An 8,026-nucleotide genomic window follows, 5' to 3' on the forward strand; every position below is an offset into this window, starting at 1 on the left:
TCTTCCGATATGTAAAAATGTCAGTGATGGGGCAGATTTTAACCAACTTAGACAAGGTCCAACAGAGTTAAGCACTGAGGCTGTAACTTTGAGGACTGGGCGGCAAGGACAAGATGAAATTGAATCTGGAATTTGCAGCACAGATTGTGACAGAATGGCTGATAATTTAGGCTTGTCTACTTCTACTGCATCAGATTCTAAAGATGTCTCTTTAAACAGAACCGATAGTGTAGTTAGTAATGAAGCTATTTCTTCAAATTCTGGCACATCTGATCAACAATCTTCTCATCATCTCGAAACAACTTCAGAGCATTGCAAGGATAGTTCAGAGGATGCTAGCACTGGCTCAGTGTCTCTTCAAGAAGCATCAGATACCATGGACAGACCAGTTTTAGAGCCAAGTAAGGTGAAAGGTACATCAAAGGGGAAAAAGAAACGAAAGGAATTCCTTCTGAAAGCAGATGCTGCTGGGTCAACATCTGATCTTTATAATGCTTATAAGGGACCTGAGGATAAGAAAGAAGCTGTTGTAAGTTCAGAAAACACTGAAAATGTTTCTACTTCTGGAGATTCGAAGCAGTTGCCTGTGGATGCTGCTCAGCCAGATGCAGTTGCAAATGAACAAGGTGGGAAGAGTAAGGCTGAACTTGAGGACTGGGAGGATGCTGCCGACATGTCCACACCAAAGCTAGAGGTATCAGATAAAACACAACAGGTTAGCGACGGAAGTGCAGTTAACGATAAAAAGTACTCTCGAGATTTCCTTTTGAAATTTGCAGAGCAATGCACTGATCTCCCTGAAGGGTTTGAAATCATGGCAGACATAGCCGAAGCTTTGATGAGTTCTAATATTGGTTCTCATGTTATTGGACGCGATTCACATCCTTCTACTGGAAGAAATACAGATAGGTCAGGTGGGATGTCGCGGATGGATCGTCGTGGGAGTGGTGTTATTGAGGACGATAAATGGAGTAAAGTTTCTGGTGCCTTCCATTCTGATATGCGTTTGGATGGTATTGGAGGTAATACAGGATTTCGACCTGGCCAAGGAGGCAATTTTGGTGTTTTAAGGAATCCACGTACACCGACTGTTATGCAATATGGTGGAGGGATTCTTTCTGGGCCAATGCAATCCATGGTAAATCAGGGAGGAATGCAAAGAAATAGCCCTGATGGTGAAAGGTGGCAGCGTGCTGCTAGCTTCCAGCAGAGGGGTTTAATTCCATCTCCTTCTCAATCTCCTTTACCGGCGATCCACAAAGCTGAGAAGAAGTATGAGGTGGGTAAAGTTACAGATGAAGAACAGGCCAAGCAGAGGCAGTTGAAAGCTATACTAAACAAGTTAACTCCCCAGAATTTTGAGAAGCTTTTTGAGCAGGTAAAAGCAGTTAATATTGACAATGTGGTCACTCTCACTGGTGTCATCTCACAAATCTTTGAGAAGGCCTTGATGGAGCCTACCTTCTGTGAAATGTATGCCACTTTCTGTTTTCATCTGGCAGCTGCATTACCTGATCTCAGTCAAGACAATGAAAAGATAACATTCAAAAGATTATTATTAAACAAGTGCCAAGAAGAATTTGAGAGGGGTGAAAGAGAGCAAGAAGAAGCTAATAAAGCTGATGAGGGTGAGGTGAAACAGTCTGATGAGGAAAGAGAAGCGAAACGAACCAAGGCTCGAAGACGAATGTTGGGTAATATCAGATTGATTGGAGAACTGTATAAGAAGAAAATGTTGACAGAGAGGATAATGCACGAGTGCATCAAAAAATTACTGGGTCAGTTTCAGGATCCTGATGAAGAAGATATTGAAGCTTTATGCAAATTGATGAGTACTATTGGGGAGATGATTGACCATCCCAAAGCCAAGGAACATATGGATGTATATTTTGAAAGGATGAAATCATTATCAAACAATATGAATTTATCTTCTAGGGTGAGGTTCATGTTGAAGGATGCCATTGATTTGAGAAAGAATAAATGGCAGCAAAGGAGAAAAGTGGAAGGTCCAAAGAAGATTGAAGAGGTGCACAGAGATGCTTCGCAAGAGAGGCAGGCCCAAGCTGGTAGGCTGAGTCGTGGTCCGGGTATTAATACGGCAAGAAGGATGCCTATGGATTTTGGTCCAAGAGGTTCGTCTATGTTATCTTCTCCCAATGCTCAGATCGGTGGATTCCGTGGGTTGCCTACTCAAGGTCGTGGGTATGGTTATCAGGATGTTCGTGGGGATGAAAGGCAATCTTATGAGGTTAGGACACTGTCTATTCCCTTGCCTCAAAGGTCCGTAGGTGATGACTCAATAACCTTGGGACCCCAAGGTGGTCTTGCTAGAGGAATGTCCATCAGAGGTTCACCTGCAATTTCCAGTTTGGCTGGTCCTAATGGTTATACTAATTTACCGGAGCGCTCTTCGTACAACTCTAGGGAGGATCTCACACCAAGATATGTTCCGGATAGGTTTGCTGGTCTAACTGCTTATGAGCAATCAAGTGTTCAAGAGCATAACATGAATTATGGTAACAAGGATTTGAGAAATGCCGATAGGGTTCTTGATAGACCTGTTGTAAATCCACCTCCTGCCCGGGCACAAGAGACAGCAGTGTCACAGAATACCTCTTCAGAAAAGGGTTGGTCAGAAGAGCGACTACAGAACATGTCCATGGCAGCAATTAGAGAGTATTATAGGTACTGCCTTCTCTTCATGTATTTTCTGTTCGATTTGTTTAAGCTTGTGCCAGTTATGTTTTCTGAGAAGCATGATCTCTAGTTAGTTATTTATTATTTGCTTAGAAGTATAATCCTTAATATGCTGAGCATGTCCAGGTTCCTATGGGAAATCTTTTGTTTCTTACTTTAACACCTATATGCTTTGCTAGTGAAGCATATTATTCCCACGAGATAGAGGATTTTATTGTGTATGTTCATACTATATTTTGTGTCTTGGTTAGTTTTCTTCTGTGATTTTATTGCTTTAAAGCATATCGTAAAACTTGTCTTGAAAGGGTTGTAATTGTGATATTTATATTTATAAATAATGACAATGGTGTGCTTATACTTAATTTACAAGATAATGTAGAAAAATTAAACTAAAGGTTCTAATAGAAAATCTAAAGGAAATATGTATATGCATGTAATGTATATAACTATATAAATGTACAACTACATGTGGATGAGTTGCTATTTTATAACATTTTATGCATTAGTTGGTTATAAAATAATGTTTGAGGTCAATGATATTCTGAGTTGTGCCTTTTAGTTGTGAGAATGAGGGCCCCTGACATGGATGGGGAAAGCTTGTTTGCTGAAAGTTGAAAAGAATGAGAATATGATGAGTGTATCTTATAGCCTAGAATAGATGCAATGTTCATAACTTTTGCATTGCAGTTTCCTTTTGAAGTGTTGCCAGTTTCAGCGGGTAATATGTCATTGTCATGGAATGCTCAGCAGGGTGGTCAATGACCTCGGTTATAGCCTTCATCTTGTTCGAATAAAATGAAAATATCTTATAATATCTAAATCTAAATTGTATTTTAGAGTATTTTAAGGAACATAGGTTTTATCTTAAGATTAGTTTCTATACTTCTTCATATTTCACGATTTGATGAGATTAAGAGTCTAGTATTAGTATAAATATGGATTAATACTGTCTGTGCAAGAATAACATTTAACATATTGGCTACATTATTTCAATATTAATTTTATTATACATACTATTGAACATTATTTCAGTATTAATTTTATTATACATACTATTCATCTTCCTCTAATTCCTAAACTTCAACACATCTGATACTTTTTTAAGAAGAGGATTGATTGTCTAAATGGGCATAATACCTCAACAACAAAAAAATGAATCTGAAACTAAGAGATTTTGTTGTATGTGTCTTGGTCGATTTAGTTCCTTTCCTTCTTTTCTGCCTCAAGATTATCCTCAAGTTGCCTTAACTAAATAACTATGTTCTTTTTGTTTTGAACATGCATTATATTAGGACGGTGGGTGAGGCGTGCTGTTTTTGAAGCTTCTTTCACTGTCAAGTCTCAACATGAAAATGTTTAACTCCCCATGTTTCTAAGCTTATGTTGTGAAAGCAACTACCATTAAGGGTATTATGGGCAAACCCAAAATATGGAGGTTTATGAAAGGAAGGCTAAGAAGACTAGTGGCTAAGTTTACTAGTGATGTGTTTAAATAATTAATAGGGTGTCTTAATAATAAGAATATTTTTTTAGTAATATAATATATAATAAAGATTTTCTATGAATAATATCTTAGTATTCTTAGTAAAGATATTCTCTAGAATTATCTTTATGTTATTAGTAATTTATAATAAAGATATTCTATGAATAATATCTTCTTAGCAAAGATACCCTCTGGAATTATCTATATTTTATTAGTAATTAGTAATATATAGTAAAGATATTCTCTAGAATTATCTCGTTAGTAGTATTTGAGATTAAGTTCTAGGTTTTTAGAGGCATGACGGAAAAAGTTTATGTTAGAGCCAGAGTAGGGTTCCTCTCTGTGTTGGAGCTTTGTTCTGGGAGTAATTAGAGAATCCCTCTATTACTATTATCATCTATTATCAATAAAACACCCTATTTTCCTTCATTGCATCCATTTCTTCTTCTTGTCTGTGTTGTGTTACTATTTTTGGTAGCAAGGTAGCTTATCCTTCGATGAGTTGGGCTTGACTTAAGCTTTATTTGCATTTTGGCATAGCTTCATCTTGTTATGCATCGTGCCGTGACTTTTCTAAGCTGTAGTGTGATTACTCTTACGATTGCAGTATGAGTTTATGTTAATTGTTTTAGGAAAATACTCTTGTTTGGCTTGATTTTTGTGACGATACCTGTTTTGGGCCTAAGACCAATAAAGTTGACTGAATAGGCACATGATAATAGGGAGAGGGAGAAAGGAAGAGAACACCATATTTTCTGTTAGGACCTTAAAGGTTGGATAGAGAGTTTCATCTCTTCTTTGAGGAGCATTTGCTCTGGGATTACATGGAAGGAACCTGTCCTTTGAGATAAAATGGCATGCGAAGAGATTAACATCCATTCATTTCTTCAACAATATTGAAAAAGTAAATGGCCATACCATAGGGCTTAAATTTCTCCCTTGCTTTTGAAAAAGTAAATGGCCATACCATATTTTCTGTTAGGACCTTAAAGGTTGGATAGAGAGTTTCATCTCTTCTTTGAGGAGCATTTGCTCTGGGGTTACATGGAAGGAACCTGTCCTTTGAGATAAAATGGCATGCAAAGAGATTAACATCCATTCATTTCTTCAACAATGTTGAAAAAGTAAATGGCCATACCATAGGGCTTAAATTTCTCCCTTGCTTTTGTTTCTATTCAATGACATGCATTCTAGCTATTGTCACAAGAGCCTAGTTAAATTGAACTTTGCATATCACACAAAAACTTGTTTTCCAATTTGTGGTGTTACTGTGATGATTTATTTTCCAGTTATCTTATCTTGTTACATATTGATCTGATTGTAAGTTATGATTCAATTCAGTGCAAGAGATGTGAAAGAAGTTGTTTTGTGCGTCAAAGATCTGAACTCTCCAAGCTTTCATCCTTCCATGGTTTCTCTCTGGGTCACAGACTCATTCGAGCGAAAGGACACAGAGAGAGATCTTTTGGCAAAACTGCTGATCAGCCTTGTGAAATCTCCTGATGGCACCTTAAGTCAGGCCCAGCTCATTGAAGGGTAAAATTTATTTGATAACATGACTGACTTAGTAGTGAGAGTCTGTGATTTACAAAAATTATTAATTGCTGCTTATACTTGTTTATCTTGGCTAGGTTTGAATCTGTTTTAACTACTTTGGAAGATGTTGTTACGGATGCCCCAAAAGCACCGGAGTTTCTTGGCCGCATTTTTGCCAAAGCTATAACAGAGCATGTAATCTCTTTGAAAGAGATTGGGCGGTTAATACGTGACGGCGGAGAGGAACCAGGGAGCCTCTTACAAATTGGACTTGCAGCTGATATTCTTGGAAGCACCTTGGAAGTGATACAAACAGAGGAAGGTGATGCCTCATTGAATGAGATCCAGACAAATTCAAAATTGCAGTTGCAGACCTTCCGGCCGCCAGAACCTATTAAATCCCGGAAGCTAGAGAAATTCATTTAGCTGATAGAAATGAAGTTTTATTTATGTCTTGGTACTTTTAGAATACTCCAGTTTCCAAAAATGCCTTTCTCCTTGGGAATGGTGGTGGCGAGAATTTTATGCTTGGATTTCTGTCTAAATAATATATCTTCACTACAATTATGGAAGGTACAGTTAAGCATCAGAAATTTTGGGCTGAGATATATAATGTTTGTTATGAGAGTTTTAATTTTTTAAACAGTATTGTATCATTCAACTGTCCATGAAAATATAATGACGTATTAATCTGCAACAACATCAACATGTATACAAAAGGTTTCTCTGGTTTAGTCAAAAGATGAGTGATGAATGGGCATGTAGGCAGGCATAATGGTACATAATTTTGAATGATGCTTACTGCTGATTATGTATGTATGTACTATATATATGGACTTATTAGTATGCTATGTGAATTAGTATGATAAATGTACCCATTAGGAGATGTAAGGTTTGGGAGATTTAAGGAGTTTGATAAATGAACCCATTAGGATATGTCAGGTTTGAGAGATTTAAGGAGTAGAATGATAAGGAGGTGAAGAGTATTATTTCACTCACAGCATAGTACTAACACACATATAAATAGGTTATATTTAGTGAGAATAATTTTTTTATGTGAGAATAAGAGAAACAGTTATTAACTGTTGGGATCAAAATAAATGGTTTAGATTAAAAGTTACATTTTAAGTAACACGTATTTCTCTACACTAACAATACTCATTTCCCATTCACCCTTCCAGCCCACTTTCATCCCCAATGCTTGCATGAATCGGTTGAAATATTTCCAAGGGCATAAATGATTGAAGAATTATAAAAATAATACCAAACAGAAATGAAGGACGTCGTTGCAGCTACCGGTGCCTTCATGTGCCATTTAAAAAAAATACAAACGTTTTTGGTATATATTTAGTGAGAATTGTTTTTTCATGTGAGAATGAGAGAAACAATTATCAATCATTAGATCAAAATAGATGATTTAGATTAAAAGTTTTATTTTAAATAACACATGTGCCTCTCTACACTTTATCAATAGTACTATGCCATCTAAATAATGTTACAATACTAATATCTTTTAATCTTAATTCATACATATCTAAATGAGAATATTGAATTTATAACGAAGATATTATTGAATTTAAGTTTTGAATCTTGATTTTACTAATGAAGAGAGTATTGAATTTAAGGTTTCTTTTAATGTTCACGAAATGAACAATTCATTTATTTTTGAAGCATTGATGCCACCAGAACTCTTAATAATATTATTTAGGAAGTATTTGGCACTTCATTTGACACCTCATGATTGGCTGATTTAATTCATTTCTTGGTTTCCATAAAGAAATCATGTCCTTGTTTTACACATCCTTAGATTGTGATTTATACATTCGCAAAAACAACAAACAAAGACAATTGAGTATGCCTTTGTTGTTGCTTGCCGACACCTTTTGTATACACTTCATACTTCCGATACACAGGAGATAGTGTGATAAACAAAAGTAGGTATATAAGTTCAAGTAAATAATTAGTATTATAACTTATAAATATGTAATGTTGGTTAGAGTGAGAGACTAAGTGAAGTGACAATGGAGAGGATGATTTAGTCCTTATCTCTAACAAATACCAACATATTTTTCATTAAGAAAAAGTTAAATGTAACTAGTTCAATGTATTATAAGCTATGTTTAAATTTGAAGAGATAATTGAAATATAAAGTTTTAGAAGATTTTATTTTAATTTTATAGATGTTACTTATTCTACATCTATCATATTATTTAAAATATGCCATATCATCTTTTTTAAGTTAAAAATTTTAAAATTAAAGACTAAAACTCTTGAATTTTAAAATTGGAGAACAAATTTCTTGAATTGAAA

General features: G+C 35.7%; 1 pseudogene across 1 annotated transcript in view; it reads left to right on the top strand.

Annotated features, from left to right (window-relative positions):
- The window catches only part of LOC101492497 (eukaryotic translation initiation factor 4G-like), a 10,366-nt pseudogene extending 3,950 nt beyond the window's left edge, over positions 1–6,416 (top strand). The window contains exons 8-10 of the transcript XR_012162299.1: positions 1–2,685; positions 5,522–5,716; positions 5,812–6,416. The exon at positions 1–2,685 is cut by the window's left edge and continues 388 nt beyond it. The product of XR_012162299.1 is annotated as a eukaryotic translation initiation factor 4G-like (transcript). The remainder of the gene's footprint in view (positions 2,686–5,521; positions 5,717–5,811) is intronic.
- The last annotated feature ends 1,610 nt before the right edge of the window (positions 6,417–8,026 follow it).

The sequence above is a fragment of the Cicer arietinum genome, chromosome 3 (genome assembly GCF_000331145.2).
Source record: "Cicer arietinum cultivar CDC Frontier isolate Library 1 chromosome 3, Cicar.CDCFrontier_v2.0, whole genome shotgun sequence".
NCBI lineage: Eukaryota > Viridiplantae > Streptophyta > Magnoliopsida > Fabales > Fabaceae > Cicer > Cicer arietinum.